The sequence below is a fragment of the Sinohyriopsis cumingii genome, chromosome 2 (assembly GCF_028554795.1).
Source record: "Sinohyriopsis cumingii isolate HCF-2022 chromosome 2, ASM2855479v2, whole genome shotgun sequence".
NCBI classification, from domain to species: Eukaryota; Metazoa; Mollusca; class Bivalvia; order Unionida; family Unionidae; genus Sinohyriopsis; species Sinohyriopsis cumingii.
The window spans coordinates 110,523,091-110,541,904 of record NC_142962.1 but is presented as its reverse complement, the minus strand read 5'-3'; the positions used below and the strand labels follow the sequence as shown (position 1 = coordinate 110,541,904).

Here is an 18,814-nt window from a genome sequence, read left to right as displayed (position 1 = left end):
AAATTGAAAAAAGGAAAATGACGGTTACTATTAAATAATAAAGAGCCTGATTGGCTTCAAGAATGGCAGAATTGCTTTCTGAGTAAGGATAATGACGTCTGGGAAATGAAACCCCCATGCATAGACAATGATTAACTTTAAGCTATGTTAGTCACAAAATGCTTGTTATAGCTTGATGTGTATTGCACGAAATATTACTTTGATTTTACGTTAATTAATGTATAATGTTTATCGCTTGCAACATTGTATACACTAATTTAAACTCCACCTAAAATCCTTGATATCTTAAAAGATATTGTATATCCGTGTTCCAAAATTAGCTCTCTATTCTTGATAACATATACTAATTAAAATACACTGTCATGAATACAAACTAGCCATAATATGGAAGCAGTCCTGTACAAAGAGTTACAAAAATATGGCAAATCGTTTCAATACATGTTGCAAACATTCATATTTGAATTATCATATTGCGTTTCTACCTTAGTCATGATGTTCCTAATATGTGTATTTCTTATGGTTAACTTTTATATCCCTATTCCCTGCAATACGATTCAAATCAGTTGTATTTGCTGAAGACATAAATCGTTACTTAGCATTGATTAATGGCAACACCTCATTCATAATGTTGCATCTATATGAATGCAAATTTGCTCTTTACTCTTCCTCATCTTGGTAGTTTTATAAATCCGTTAAGTGTCGGAGATATATACATTTTAACTGCGACACATATTAAACTTTTAAAGGCAAATTTAGAAAGCCTGTCAATAAAAGTGAATCTAAAAAAATGTCGAAATCATTGACAAGTTTAGGACTTCTATTAATAGCTTCGTTAGCCAAAGAGACATAAGAATATTACGAAACGCGAATTTATTCTCAGAAAATGTTTTAGATCAGCATCTTCCAAGGTCAGTTTTCACCTTTAGACATAAATTTATTTAACCCTACGACTACCTCTACCACTACTACTAAAATAAATACTAATGATGAAAATAATAATAAGAAAAAGACAATGTTGAAGCAGAAGAAGCAGAATTAAAGAACAACAATAAAGCCATCGATGTCGAGGTGTATCTGTTTCCGACATTTAAGCGGGTTGGTACCCTCTCATCAGCAAGCCTGATGGTGAATTGCAGGTGGATTAGACTGACCACCTGACTGGTTTCGTGTAGGAACACTTTCGTACCGCAGCCATTGGGCATGGCAAAAATATGGACACAGTTTCATACAGTCAATCACTTGCGAGTGAAGTCATTAATAGCTGGCTAGAAATTGAAGGATGGAATAGGTCTACCACAACCAGTACGCCTGGTCATATACCCTCAACTTTGCTGCGGAATGCAAAATATATGTTGTCTGGTTTGTCACCTTGACAGACGTAAAGGCACTTTGTCGAAATTAGATCCTGAACCAAGGAATGAAAGTTATAGTTTCCGAGACAAATGAAAAAGGGGTTGTTGTGCTAAACGACATCGTCGAGTTAAACATCACATGCTGAAGTATATGTATGGCATCCACATGCACAGTTCCCAGAGGCTTACCATAAGGTCATGATGCAAAGTATGAAGTGTAGAGGACTCCTTTCGATGGTCCAATAGTGTATATCCGGCAGTATCTCTGGATTAGCTGTCTCAGCTGGAACAACTTTGTGCCGCTCACCGACTGTGGAAAACAATGCTGATTCCCTACTCGGCATGAAATTTGCAAAGTTATCTACAACGTGTCTCATACAAGTAAGATTATCAGTCAGATTGTATCTAGTGCAGGCCTGCCCAAAGTCAATCCCTATCAAGCAACCACAAAGTAAGTGATATACAGTATGCACAATATATGTCTTGAACCTACAACCTCAAAGGCTCCAAATAGTTAAGTGTAATCCAATTTGGAAAAGCCCAGCGAAAATTAAAGGAAAGTGTGTTCATGGACTGTTTCAAATGAAGGCGCAGAATATGGTCGAGAACACTTTGTCAGATAGCGCAAACAATGTAGAATAGCAATTTCGACCACAGCGACGTGAATATTAAATCACTAGCCTTTCTGGTGGTGTCGCATTCAGCCCACGAATGTTTAGGTTCTGTATCATTTGCGTTAAGTATGTAATATTGTACAGGAGTGCCAACCGCATCAATCGCGCGCTCTAGCCGGTACGTTTTATTTGTCCTTACGAGGTTGGTGGCATAATGTTCGTATCATTTGATTTAACCCATTAATCATAGCACCAAAATATATGAGGGCAGAAGTTTATATTATATGTCAATTTGTCGTGTATATGAAAATGCAAGCTCAGACCGCATCGGTGTTTAACAAACGAAACCAACTGATGTTTTACCTGTATTTCATTGTGATGTGGACATAATGCATTCATGCACTATTATTCTTTGCAAAAGTGTTGGGATTATGACTCATGAGGCGTTGTCTTTCCAATGAAACAAACAATGTTGCTCCTGTCGCCCTCGTTCCATTAGTCACGGACTAGGCAGTTCACAAGAGAAGCGGCTACAACTACGTCCACAAAAAAGCACAACAAATATAGCATGTGCTATTTTTAACTATATATGCCTGTACTGAAGCCACTTAAGTGTCGATGGTTTTCTTTGACTCTCATTATGTCATTGTAGGAGCCTGGTGCTTACAAACCGAAATTGTACGTAGTTGTTCACCATTATACATATGTGCTAGCTCCTGACACTGGTGCACAAATGCATTCTAAATCACATCCATATCATTTTGATTTGGCAGTTACTTTTCGCATCCATTTTCATTTGTGTTTTATTCAATATTACTATATGGTATCATCACACCATCAGATGGAGTCAGTAATGGGGTGTAGATGTAAAACATGTGAGTGGAGATGCTTGTAAAAGAAGACATTGCTAACGGAGTACACCTTACATCATGTTTTTGTATAATTGTACAAGTCTTTCACAGAAAGCAATTTAGACATATATTGTTCACTGCATGGTGGATTGCTATTGCAAATGTTTGCGAATAATATGTCACCGAACTGATCTGTGTCCGTAATAATTTAAAATCATACGCGACATTATATATAATATGCTTATAGTTAGTTGTTAATAAAGTCAGACATATACATTCAATTGTACTGGCATTCCTTATAAAATGATCATCAGTAATGAAAACTATTTTATCAGCTTTATCCGTAATCATTTTTCGCTTGCGATCTTGATTAGAAATAAGAGTAATAGAACGTAGTCAACAGTGAAATATAGATGTTCGTCTTTACAGTAAGCCAGCAGAGTATGGATACAACTGTGATTTATTGAGTTTGCAATGTTCCTTAACAAATGTCGGTCAAGGGAACGATGAAAATGGTCAGACATTACATATGATAAATCAAATAACAAAGAAGTAGTACGAATATCCTGGCTCAGTCTATTTCAATATTATGTTTCGTTATTTATTGTAACACTAATAACAATGTATATATATATATATATATACACACACACATATATATATATGTATATATATATATATATATATATATATATATATATATATATATATATATATATATATATATATATATATATATATATATATATATATATATATATATATATATATATATATATATATATATATATATACATTTACACATACATCGCCATGTTACCATGAGTCCTTGACACCAACATAACACTTAAAATCTAACATGCACAGAACACATGATATCACAGATTGCTACCTTGGCATAAAATGGCGTGCTTCGCTTGACAATCTTCTCCCTCAATCAACAATAAGTTTCCTTCTTTACGGGCCACTGCACAGTACGTATTGTTCTTTACGAAGATTTCCTTGATGCGAATTGTTTTTCTTAAAATATAAGAATTCATATTATACTTAATTTAAACATGTAACAACATACTGAACATATTATGATTTTAAAATTGTTAAAACGTATTAAAGAATGTTTCTGGAATGCGCAGTTGAGCAACAATCCCAGATCGATAATTAAAGATATCAATTTTTTGGAAAATAATTTAAAATGATATGCATTGATATTTATTTGTTTCATAGTGGTTTGTCAATGCATTGAATTATTCCTGTACTATTTATACAAACATTCTTTCAGCAATCCATGTTGACAACAAGATAAAATATTCTAGAGAAAATATCGCCAGCTAAAACACCAAAGATTCTTATCTTGAGAATTAAGTTGTATAATTTCAAATCAAATTGTACTTATTTATGCTCTGAAATAGACACAGCTGTCTGAACACTATGTAATGTCCTTTAAGTTGGCTTTGTTTTCGAAACACGTGTTTGTGAGGATTTTGGCAGGGGGAAAATTACAAGTATATCGGACATGGCTTTTGTTGAATTACTTTTTAAAGTCATTAAATATACATATTCAACATTGCATTTACAAATTCATTTCTTGTTTCGCCTCATACATTGTTGCTATACGATGAATTCCAAGCCAATATGTCCGTTTGTATTCCAAATTAAATGGTAGTTCAGTTGCTGACTCCGGTTGTCCTCCTATACCTGCACAAAACCGTCTTACCTGCTTCCATCGGTAAGACGAATATAGATCCATCCGACATAGATAGGAACCAACAGTTTTCCAATTATGTCGTTTGCATTCTGAAGTATTCTCTAGAAATGTAATTGAACTCTAATATGTGCAATGCTACGTTAAAAATCGCTTAGACAAATCAGGTGTGACCAAATCTTATTCATGTACCGGCTACCTTTGACGGCGATATATATTGGGGTTTTTCAATTTGAACAGTTTGTGTGGTCGATACATATCTCGAACTGAATGTACCTACGAATTAATATCAATACAATAAATTGAATCAGACCCTAATCGACATCAAAAGGCTTATCTTAGAAAATACGTTCTGACGGTAACAGAAGTTTAACGAAACGGGGAAAATGTATCTAATATAAATAATATAATTAAAATATTTTAAATTGTAGCAAATATATATTGAAAGGGGGATTAACAAATAACAAACACTCAAACTGAATATACATTTTTAATGAGAGGTGATGATGACGTTATTTGGAAAGGGTGTCTGTGCTATCTTTGAAAGAGACTGATTGGGGAGGGAAGCAAATCGTTGTGTCTTATATTATATACACTTTCTTACATGTATTCCAATAATAATAAAATCAAATACAACTGAGTATCTACAATTCATTTGACACAATATTTATCAAGTTCTCACATATTAATGCGGCGATGTAAAGAAGCTCATATTATCATGTAATACATAGGTACTATATACATGCATACTCCAAGGTTTTAAATGAATATTTTAGACTGTAAAAGGAATACTCAGTTTCCGACACCGACATCAATTTTCAAAGTAATACACTTTAATAGTTATTGTGCGGACTGTTCTTTACAGAGGAATTGCTGTTCATGTACATATTACATTAACCTGGAACAGATCTGGTGATAGTACACGAGTAATTTTTCCCTCGGATTAAAAGGAGGTTCAACCATACATGTACCTTTTACCTGGAACAAATTTGCTAATAGGTCACGAGTAATGTTTCCTTCTGATTAAAATGTGGTTCAACCATACGAATGAAATTTAAATTATAAAACAAATATTATTCCACTTAAAGACTAGTTTTAGGTCACTTCTCACTTATACATTGTGTACCAAAGGTAAGAGACTAAAGTCAACTTAACAAAATTGAAGAATGCATGGGTGGATACATAGGGAAGGGGGGAGCTGCCGTCTACATGCTCCTCTCCCTCCGTGGCATATAAGCAATAATAACACCTTGTCACTACAGTGATTTAGTTGAAATCGTCCCCTGGATACACATACAGTGACAGAAATTCACATGTAACATTCTCGGCACCCACAGTGGTTACATTTTGTAATCCACTTGCCCTTCGTACTTACCCTCCCATGCAATATGCAAGGATCATCGCTAAAATTGATCGTATTACGATACAATGACTGGAACATGAGCTTGCATTGTATAACGGCGTTAAAGCATCCTTCTATATCTCTCATTTTCTGCGTTGACGTTAAAGCTTTAACATCAGCTAGTCTATGTACTGTTATAATACAAAAATGTAGTGTACCTCCTGATATGCCAGACATTCACTCTCCTATTTGTTTTCGAAACGTTGGAGTTCGGAAACCAAGTTAATGGTTCCCATTTCTGCTCGGAAAATGTCGAGCGACTTTATGAATTGAAATCAATTTAAGGCCGAGATTATTTGTTGTGAGCTAAACGGTACAGAGTTGCTTCCATGGTTTCCAGGGAACTAAAGGCATTAACTTTGTTCCATAATTAACAATTTAATAAATCAAAACTTAATTTTCCTTGATGCTTTCATTATGAAGTTTCTGTGAAAGATTTGTTTTTATTAGTTTGTGGCAATTTCATATAGTTATGTCCTTGTTTTATTTTCTTGAAAAAGACATGTTTCAACAATGGCAACTTTGACACTGGATATAAAGTGAGGATCAAGAATTAGGGTCCACTGTCATGTCTAAATAATGCTTGCACTGCGAACTGATGTATGAATTGTTTGCATGGACCCAAGCTCTTTTGGCATAATGTCGTCATATACGCTTCTCTTTGATATATATGTTTATTTAAAACAGTGTCAAGCGGCTTGATCAGCAAACGAGTGTTTTCAAATGCAATAATCAATATTGCAATTATATTTAAATCAAATCATATATAGTGTATTATCCAGAGAAGAAATACAAAACAAAAATTGCTAATACGAATGAAAATTATATTCGAACCGAGGATACATCATGAACGAGAGATTTAGAAAGACATACATAGTTTAAGGCTTACATTATGATGTGTATGTCTCCTTGTGCAAGAAACTATAAATATATTACTAAGATACGCACCACTGTTACACATTCCTCCATCCACCGTTCCCACTACACAGCACGCTTTAAATAGCTCTAAAGCATCACTTTTCTGAGCGTAAACACATTCCTTGAAACCAGGTGATATTTTCCTGGTAATGTTCGTGTTGACTGTAAGAAATCAGATTTATTAATTGTACATCAATTACAAAACCTGTTCAGTTTGCGTATACATTTCAACACTACAGATAGTATTAATATCAATATACATATAAGGGGTACAAAACAATGGGCTCGCTGTCAAATATACATACTTTTTTGAACATGAAAGCCTTCCATTCAAATGATTGTCTTATAAGTGTAATAGCATTCAAGGAATTTATCAAAACTGTTTGCTTTTTTGGGATATATTATTTGAAACTGTATTGAAAATGTAGGTAGCTCACTATTAATGGAGCATATGAGATAAATTCAATATTTGCTGCCATTCCAATATCCATGTTAATTATACTGTCAAATGATAAAAATCTAATACAGCATAGAATATCTTCAAATTAAAAACTCAATTTTTTGAAAGATAAATTTCGGAAATATTTAAAGCTTTATCTTTTCAATGCAGGGAACTAATTCTCATTTCATAAACAAATCAATCTCAAGATAAATTCGTATGAAATCACTTTTGGATTTTCTCCTTAATATTAAACATCTGGGATTTTGAGACGACATTATGCATGTTTATATAAATGTTAACTCGTTAGAATGTTACCATGGAAGATACAAGGACATACTTTAGGTTGAAAAGTACGTCTCGTTGCGGAAACAATGCCCTGTCCATCCATCTTAACCACATTTTGACATCGCTTAGTTTGTTCATTCTTAATTCAGTTGTTATGGTTAGTTCACAAAATACGACATAAATGTGTTTGAAGACATGCTTTGTGTTACAATTAGAAGAAAAAACAATCATGATTTAAAATATCCTTGATGTTGCAGTACAATTAGGTTTTGAGTGACACTCCTACTTAATCATTACTTAACGTTATCTTAACAGTGGTTACGTATGATATAAAATTACCTTTTTCATACAAGGATAATGATTCGTTTCCACCACATAAATGAGTCATATCTTTGTTACACGTGAAATCACAAACCTTCGATCGGGTTAGACATGTCTTATCCATAACACAAAAACAATCTTTTTCCTAAAAAAAAAAAAAAAAAAAAAAAAAAAAAAAAAAAAAAAAAAAAAAAACAAGATCAGCGTCCATCCCGGCATTACTATACACTATTAGTAATTTAAATTATGTAATCATTTATGAATGATCTTTTCCTTCAATGATGTAAAATATCTATATAGCATAGTGAATGAGAGAGAAGTATGTCCTTACAGTTGTCTTCAGCTGAGTTTATGGCATTTGTTTGAATATGTCCTCTTACGAAGTAGTCTTTGTTAGTACAACTTATAATGTCGTAGGTAAACGTTATATTCACTACTCACAACTGGAACGCTGCATCTTGATATTAATTTTTAAACAATTAAGCGAAGTATATATTTCGTCAACGCATCCAGCGAGATAGTCGTACAAAAATGCAACGTCAAAAACGGTGTTTAATCTCTGTGAAATAATATAATTGGTCTGGAAAATTATCGAGCAGAGAAAACTAAAGAAAGGTAAAATATTTGTAGGACTACCTTCAATCCAATATACCGATAATCCTTACAAAAGGTTAAACAATTACGGGTGATGTCTGTTTCAAACGTTTGTATCAAATTAGACTGTAAACATGTTGTTCATTTCCAAACTGCAAGAAAAGGACATATGTCAATGTTACATAGCCTATTTTTGTCTATGAATGTAGATTCTACATTAGTACCAGTATCTGGTCTTATAATAAGTAATTGAATAGGGGAAAAACCAAACAGTATTTTACAATTCAACAAATTATTTATTTTCCTAGAAAAAAAAATGTGACGATGGAGACTCAACATATGTTGTTGCGATTTAAATCACATATATTAATATAATTGTTTACCGAAATTGTAACGAACACAATTTGCAAATAAACAAACATTAGCAATATTCAAAGAAATCCAACTATGTTGATTCGCTTGTGATGGCCTTTGTCAAGCTGATGTGCCAACAATCTGTTTTGAACGCGCACTAATATAATGTAACGTTTCCTTGCTTGCATTCAATATAATACCATGCTAATATGTCATCCTTAAAAAGAATGGATGATAACGTTGTCTTTCCACTGAATACATAATATGAATGAATACATGGGAACACGAAAAAACAACAATAATACTGACTACTGCTTCAGATGTTATTGCAGGATTAACTAATTTTATAGTAAAAACAAATTTAAAAAAAATAATACACAAATCAAGAACCAGGACAAAATAATACATATAATTAGTATTACAGTCATTGATAGAAAGTATGCTACAACGATCATACTAAAGGATATTACATTTTGTCCCTGACTCTATAAATATAATGTCACTGACTATATAAACAGAATGTCCCTGACTCATAAACATACTGTCCCGGACTCATAAACATACTGTCCCTGACTCATGAACATAATGTCACTGACTCTATAAACATAATGTCCCTGACTATAGATATAATGTCCCTGACTCATAAACATAAGGTCACTGACTCTATAAACATAATGTCCCAGATTTTATAGATAAAATGTCCCAGATTTTATAGATAAAATGTCCCTGGCTCTGTAAACATAATGTCACTGACTCTATAAACATAAATTCCCTGACTCAGATCAAGATAATGGTATTAATATATTACACACTGTTATGAGTCTCTTAAAATGAGTAAACGAAACAATTGAGAAGCAGCAAGCTTTGTAAAATTTAACAAATGAAATTTTTTACCTATAATTCAAACTGAAAATATAATAAGAGCTTAGGGTGTTGTGACAAAAGGTATGAACAATCCTTGAATTAGAGTAAGGAGCTTGAATAGGTGCTGATCATATTTTTATATAGAAATCATGATTAAATCCAACGCTGAAGCGTTACTGTGCCTATAATAGTTTATATAGTGATATTTTACCAAAATTATATTTTTGAATCACATTAATATAATTCCAGGTTTTAATTAACTATAAATAACAATGAGTGTATCTCTCCAAATATAGCAATTTTATATTCACACTATATTTCACTCGAACTGAATTGTCTAACAAACTAATATCAGGGCAAATTGAATTTCTAGACAAAACAATAATACAATTGATTCTGCTAGATCTTAGAAGAAAGATAAATAATCATTCCAGCATCAACGTTATACAGTGCTCTACTTGACTTTAGGCCGCAATTAACATTTTCTGAACAAAATCAAATTAACCAAACAATAAAAACCGTCTTGATATTTCTTAATGTTTACAAAATTAAAATTGGGTAAGTGTAATTAGTTACAAATTGTTAAAATTATAGCACAACATATGTAGTAAACAAATCAAATGTAAATATACATAACACCTCCCATCATTAGAAAAACATGATTTCTGAAATAAATGTTTTCTTTTGGATGAACTTTTATGAATGACACACATTATATATAAATCAATATATGCATGTACACATGAAAATTAATCTGCTATTACACTGGTTTTTCATTTGACGTGTGATGTCAATATTTATTGCTGCAACATCAAACTGGACCTTAGTAATCTCTGCCTTTGTTTTCCATCTCGTAAGTGACAGAAAGTAAGGGGGTGTGACCATTAAACACAGTCATCAACGAAGGAGCTGAACTAACATAGACTTTAAAGTGTTGCAATGTCAATATCAAAACGAAACATTCCGTAATGATTTTGGAATAATGTCACTGGGTCTCAGTAAGTTTCTAAGAAACATCTCGCACTTAATGATTAACACCAACCCCAAATCACGATCATCAGCATACATGTTAAATGAATGACTGACATTTGAATCTGTAAGAACGGGAACACTCCTAAATATGGCCTATACCATATTTAAAACCTCTTGCCACTTTTATGACCAAACTTTTCACAGTAGCTGTTTCGCTGTTAGGAACAGTAGATTATTCGACGACCGTGGCCTTAGGATTATGGGTATAATATGTTCATGTTCCACTATGTATCCTATACATCTTAAAAAGCACAGGAAATGTCACATTTTATAAATTAATAGTCAAATTTGCATCAGTGTGTCTTTCAATGAATTGATGAGTTGACTCGAAATGATCGTTCTAAGCTGTGTTGTTAAAAGGATATCATCGATATAAGCAACATAATTATCCGAACAAGATGCAATCATTATCATCAAACTTTAAAAAGTATTAGGCGCAACTTTCATTCCAAATGGCAACACATTATACTGATACAGTACCTCTGGCGTCACGAATGACGAAATTGAGTTTCCCCTCTCCGTCATTGGAATTTGTCAGAATCCATTGGAAATATCTATCTTGTTAACATATCAATACAGTCATCCTGTATTGGCAATGCTAATTAACCTGTGTTGTCACATTATTTACGTTCATATTGCCTTTGCACACGTGGAAAGTTTTATCTGGCTTATGTGCATGAATAGATAGTGAACGCCAGTCACTTTTACTCGGCTGAGTGTAATCGGTTTCAAACATTTGTGATATAAATGTTTCATAATGTATTATTGGTGTTTCAATGTTAACATCATGGTTGACTTTTTTCGCTTGTGGATGACAATTTCTAAAGATATGCTCATATTCAGGTACTATCTGTCTTTCTTCATTGTATTTTTCTGGCGGGATATGCGAAAAATTATTGTCCATATTCTTCATAGTTTCTGAATGACGTATATTGGCAAATCCAAAGTCATTACAATCCGACTGCATGCCATCGATGAAATAGTCCTGTCTGGAAATAATTGCAAGATTAACCTGGTTATTTCTATAAACATAATACATGCTATATATGGTTTGGCCTCAAAATAGCATGTGTGATATAATTTAAAGTTTGTTCTTTCTTTTCAATTGTAAAAGGAACATAGTACCGAACCTGATAAATATTTCGTGGTATGGTCAAGAGAGCAAGATCACCAGGCCTAATTGAAAAACCTTTATCAATGTTTTTACTATGGTTTTAATATATATCAAAGTAATAGCCTTTGTAAATCGTTTAGACTGGCGTATTATGGTCAAGAGGTATTGAAGGCATGATTTGGTTTTAGGTAAGGAGCATACATACTCATCCATTATTCTGCGACATGAATCGTCAAATGCAGGAGTTGATTTCTGATTAGATTCCTATCACGTGTCACTTGCTACAAGATCAAAAGTATTTACAAACGTCGCTTTAAATTTGGTCAATTAAAATGATACAATATGTCATGATGAGTGTAATTGATCATTAGAAGATGAAACGATTGTGTTTTATGGGTTAAACTATGAATTTCAAGTCTATACCACAATCGATCTACATTCTGATGATTCAACGACCACTCACCACCAGCGGGTACATTAACTTGTCAAGAGAGCCAGATCACCAGGCTAAAACACAGTTAGTTTGTATTTTAATAATATCTCAGCTTCATTTTTTATTGAGCGGAGTGTAGTTTAAATAGTCTAACCTCGCAAGCCTTTGCCAACTATATGTAATTTTGGAAGCATAATCGAGAATATTAATTTGCTCGTCTTGATTTGAAAGTTTCCCTTCTAATAATTGCAATGGTCAAATGACAGTATGTCGAAAACTAGCTAAAATGGACTAAATCGTAAAGATTCATGAACTGATTCACTGACAGCAAACAACATTAAACTAACACCTTCATCTTTCTCTTCAGTACCAAAACAATATGACCGAATCATATTTTGCAAAGTTTGATGGGGCCTTCGGCTTACTGGATGATAGGCAGAACATATATAACCTGATGGAAACTTCTATACATAATGCTTGACCTTTGATCAGATTTAGCAGGTCTAAATGAGAAAAACATTATCCAAGAGTTTACTGTTGTTTTGAAATGTATCGACGTAATTCCCTCTGGAAATATTTGAAACTTACGTATTATGGTCAATACTTATTGATGGCCTGAAGTGGTTTTAGGTAAGGAACATGCATAATCAGCCATTATTCTTCTAAATGAATCGTCAAATGCAGTAGTTGATTTCTGATTTGATTCATATCATGTGACACTTCATGCAAGATCTGCAGTATTTACAAACATGACTTTGAATTTGGTCAATTAAAGTCATACACTGTATTATGATGTAATTGTATTATGAGACGAATGTGTTTTATAGGTTAGACTATGAATTTCCAGACTATACAAAATGGAACTACAATCTGATGATTCAGCGATCACTCGCCACCTGCAGGTACATGCAATTGTCGGAAGTGTATCATAATAACCCACATTTTAACAAAATAGCAAACACTTACTTCTCTGGCTTCAATGTCATTCATGACCCTTTGAAACGAACAGGATATATCAGGGTTCGTATATGTTCAATGACAACCGAATGTTTTTGTCATCCGATTAGAATAAAGATAACGAGTGCGTTAAAGAGGATCACTCTGATCGATGCAATTTGATCGATTTAATCCAGGAGTAAGAGTGACCTCATCAGAAGCCTGACAAATATATGTGTCAGCTAAAAATAATTTCCTTATCAACATCAGTCTCACGAATGTTCGTGGCAGTATCTCTAGTAACTGTACACGCTGGGTATAAATCTGTGATTTCCTTGTTTAACAGGATCGACTTAATAATCCAAAACTAGGCTTGACAGTGACAAGTGAATTAACCCAAATCTTATCTGTTCATTGATTTGCAATACGCGAATACTATCTTTGGGAACAAACGGCAATGTTCCATCTTGAGACAATGTCTGATAACAAATTTACACCATGGAGAAGGACGTTGTCTACTCCCTGAATAAGTACAATCATTAGAAGAAATTTTCTTAAAGGCAGGTTCACCTAATAATAAAAGACACTGAGAAGGACCTCTGTCACTTAAACTTTGAATTGGGATAGGATTTGCAGAATCACCTCTGCTTTATATATAAACGCTCGACATGAATCTTCAATTATTTTCATATTACACCCAGAATATTGCAGTGTGAAAGACTTAATAACAAAAGAACCTTTATAAGCTAGGGAATACTCGTCAGCTTCAACGTCCATTTCTGCAAAGTTCTCAAAGTCGGCAACTAATATGACTTGTCTGAGATTTACTCAATATTGAACAACTTTCCTTGCGAGGAACCACGTATCATATAACTGGTAGTTTTCTCTTACCAATTCTATATGCCTTTTTTCCAGTTTCGTTTTTTTAATAGATTTTGAACTTTCATCGATAAGACACGGGTACTGTATCATAGACAGTCAAGGCACATTCCTTCACCGGATCAGAATAAACACTTGTATTTAAGGGAAGTATAGATGTAGGAGCTGAGCCAATACGTTCACTGTGTAATAACACCGCTCAATACTCTCTTCGCCATTTCAGATTTTCAGCAAATATTTCAAAATGAGGATGATATTTATCTACTCCGTTTTCTCTAAATTACTTTATTACAAGCCTAATAGTCTTAATAACTTCACAACCTGGACTAGAATGTATATAGGAGATGTACTAGCCTAATAGCCTTCATAACTACACAACCTGGACTAGAATGTATATAGGAGATGTACTAGCCTGATAGCCTTCATAACTACACAACATGGACCTGAATGTATATAGGAGATGTACTAGCCTAATAGTCTTCATAACTACACAACCTGGACTAGAATGTATATAGGAGATGTACTAGCCTAATAGCCTTCATAACTACACAACCTGGACTAGAATGTATATAGGAGATGTACTAGCCTAATAGTCTTAATAACTTCACAACCTGAACTAGAATGTATGTAGATGTACTAGCCTAATAGTCTTAATAAATTCACAACCTGAACTAGAATGTATATACGAGATGTACTAGTCTAACAGTCTTAATACATTTACTGCCTGAACTAGAATGTATAGAGGAGATGTGCTTTTCACTTGACATATCTATTTTAAAAAATCTTTCTTCTTTCTGTACTTGCATTTGTTTTTCTCTTTCTTCTTTACGGAATAGAGTTTGCATTTGTTTCTCTCCATCTCTCTCTCTCTTTCTGCAAATGAAGTTTCCTCTCCATATCATCATTATTTGACAACACTGTTTTTAAGCTCAAGCATTTTCAATTCGATGTCTTTTATTTTAATTTAAGTTCAATAACGTGTAAGCCAGAACCAAATGGAGACTGACCAAATCAAAGCCAACTCACATTTATCAAAGTTCACAGAATGAGAAGTACATGATTGATAAATAATGTTTTCTCTTTTCAAATCAAGGTAATAATGTCAAATATAACTTAGGTATTGTGAATCAAATTCCAAATAACCTGGAATTAGACACGGGTATTTAAGATTAAGGCACTTAATAAGATTTAATAGAAATCAAAATCGAATCCATCACTGAAGGTGTTGATGTGCCTGTGGTGACCTGTTCCGTTGTTTAATAACATGAGTATGTTGTTGATTCAAAGAAATACATTTCCTGGCTTTCATTAACTACAAATCTAAATAAATGTCTCAGTCCAATATTTTTTCTCACTCTGTCTTTCCTGAGAAAAGTCGCTTGAATCAAATAATTTAGGGAAATAATTTATAGCCCAACAATAATTCCTGGCACAACATTAATGCAATTATTTCTGACAGGTCTTGGAGAATAAATAAATAATCCCTCCAGTTTAAACAATGTATAGCAATCTACTTGACCACATGTTTTTATTCTTTTCTGTATAATGATATAACATTACCTAGATAAACATAAACTTCTTGGAATGAGTTAATCTTAGTTACAATTATAAACCTATTACTTTAACTGTAACAGAAAATGTGTAGCACACGGCAGGTAGACACCGATTTTCGCAGGGGATTTTCAAAGAAGTTTATTCAGATTATGATAAGAATATTTTCTACAAAACCAAACTAAATAATTATAGTCGTGTAGAAAACTAATTTGATTTTAAAAAGATTTATTCCAAACTACAAAGTGACATTATCAAAAGCATATAATTAAAACATGAACATAATCAAAAAATAATTAACAAACAATACCAATTAACGTACATAACACCCTCACTCAATTACAACTAATAGTTATCATTTAATTCTTTAGAGAATTAACAAAATCGATGAAATTGGTCAGTTAGTTAAGGCCCTTCATTTTGGAAAAGGTCGGCTACGGGATTAAATTTTACAGACCTCACATTGCATAATGAATAATACAAGTAAACTACATAGCTTGCTGTGTATATTTAATGTACATAGCAACATTAAGATGCTTATCAATTGTATGTAAACATGCTTAAGTGGCCTTTAAACATCGGAAGTTTGTAAAGTGATAGTCTTTTTGAAATTGAAAGAAATATGACCCTCGTCTTGTTTATGTTACTGTGTTAGTCTTATATTTAGGTTATCTGCATAATATTGTAACATTCCTTGTCTTAACATAAGTCAGTTTTAGTTGTGTTCTGTAAGATTTGAGACGATTTATTAGTTTCATTTACTTATTGGAAATACCATGTGCCCATTATGTTTGGACTAAAACAATATTTTGGAATCGTCGTGAATTCATTGAAGAACATTTGGATGTAGGCTCTCCGATAAATCAAAACTGTTTGCATATTAGCACATTACGAAACTATCGGCATATCAACACATTCAAAATCGAAGTTTATTTGGAACCCAACTTGAATTCATTCGGAACATCATATATTTGTGCTTTTGATAGAACTTTAATGACTATTTAGCATTTGATTAACACTACTGACAATCCTTATACATATTTCACTTTGTATCGCTCGGAAATAACTAATTTTGTAGTATTTTTCAAAACATTTTGGTTTTCGCCCTTATCGGTTACTTAGTTTAAAATTACAGAATCGTAAGACTTATAATTTCTCTTTATCTTTCACTCTCCACCACATCTCAGTCAGAATGGACAGATCCGAAAATGTTTTAAGATTGTAGTTATTATTCCATAAAAGGTAAGGACTTTTAACATCATGAAAGACTAAAGATTAATACAATTACTAATTATAATAATGATAATACTGTCATTTGAACGAACATTTTTGTAGGGTATATATAGAGTACGAATAATGTCTACATAATTCTCAAACTTGCGTTTATCGCATTATTTGTTGCTTGAAAATATTTGGCATACCGCGATCTTGGTGGAATTACTGATTAAGAGTCGAGGAAACATGTGTATTTGTTGATAATCTCGAGTGATGTGATATAAACTTCAGCTGAATTGCTTCATAGAGTCTATGGTAGGGCCATTATGGGAATTTCGTGTTGTTTACTCTCTATCAGAATTTATGAGTAAACATAACGAAAAAGTAGCATGTGCATCTTTGCGTTGCGGGTGTGATTTTCAAGCGTTATTTTCATGGTAATGCCCATCGCCTTTTGTCAGCTAGTTTAGGCCTACCTTTTTAGAGAGACCGATTATCTCCTTATCTGCCTCTACCTCGATCAGTAGAATGAATGGCCTTTATGTAGACGAATTAATTTAATCTGCAAATAGGTTACTATGTTTTCGCTATACATATATCCATCAGTATCACTACGTAGTTTGGTTAAACAAGACTATTAGTCACTGAGTCATTTATTTATGTTTCTTTGCATAAATGAATTTGTCTCTTTCTGTTGGTACGCCCCTAGGGACCTAAACTAGGTAATAAGATAGACCATAACCAATACATTTTGTATAATTAAAATTAACAACTCGTTTCTCTAAATTACAAACTGATATATTTAAAATACCTTACAGTATGAATTCCTAAAATGCTTAAACTTCTCTTACTTCCAAAAATTCCGAGCAATCAAAAAATGTTCCAAATATATTCCAGATGATGTCACAAGTGTACTGTAATTTACAAAACTTCTTTATGTGAATTCACGCTAATTTCTCTACAGCTATATATCCAAATCTCTTTATTTGTTACACAGTAACTTCGTAGAGATAATACATGTATGAATACTATTTAAGTGCATATAATAATACATTTTCATCTCGTATAAATCTTCCAAGATAAATAGTGCTATTAACAATATTCAATACCGCACACTAATTAATTTATATAAAAAAATAATGCGCAATGGAGAAATTTGCAATACCAGGCTTTATTGAATTTGGCTAGTTATTAAGAAGTCATAGCGAACAAATCAGATTCCTTACATCGATCGATAACATGGCGGCGCGTGCAGAACGGATTTTTGAATCTAGACAATGAGCTTGGCAAGCTGTGCAAAAAAAGAAGAGAAGGACTAATGGAGGGAACGGTATCATCAATGCGTTATTATATGGAATAAGATTCGTTCGAAAGCATTTATTTGGTAGAAAAATTACTAGCTCCATTCACGAAGTTTTGAAACAATGACAGCTAGAGTAAACATATATATGCTACTTAACGCTCTCTAAGCGAACTGCATGCGCTGAGCGAAACGATCGACATAATTGAAATTTGTTGGAATACAAGCAGATATGTACGAACTCTAGAAGTAGGAGAGAGAAGCCTTTATTTAGAGTGGCACAGAAATCATCGGATGAACATTGTGTTGACATAATTAAGGATTTTCTGATTCCTCAATTTGACCTAAACCTAGAAGAGATTAAAATGCAACTCACAAATCATGTCGATATAATATGCATAATTAATTGATATGGTCTCGACGACAAAGAATATAATCGTTCTTTAATTGCTGCGTTCCTAGATTATGAAGACAGCTATCTTACCTTGAACAGCTAGGAATCTGCTAAAGAAATCAGTACATAGGGATTATCCCAATGAGAATACCGAAGCGAGGAATATATTATGTATAATATATCAGATGGTCAAAATGAATGACAAGCTTGCCTCTTTTGGATTTTCATCTAAGCATATTATTATAGCAACAGTACAATACA

The 18,814-nt window shown here is 33.1% G+C and overlaps 1 protein-coding gene across 1 annotated transcript in view; it reads right to left on the bottom strand.

Annotated features, from left to right (window-relative positions):
- The window catches only part of LOC149805606 (uncharacterized), a 90,402-nt gene extending 81,852 nt beyond the window's left edge, over positions 1 to 8,550 (bottom strand). Inside the window, exon 1 of the mRNA XM_089950239.1 lies at positions 8,524 to 8,550. The gene's annotated coding sequence lies outside the window, so the exon portion shown is untranslated. The remainder of the gene's footprint in view (positions 1 to 8,523) is intronic.
- Positions 8,551 to 18,814: the final 10,264 nt, after the last annotated feature.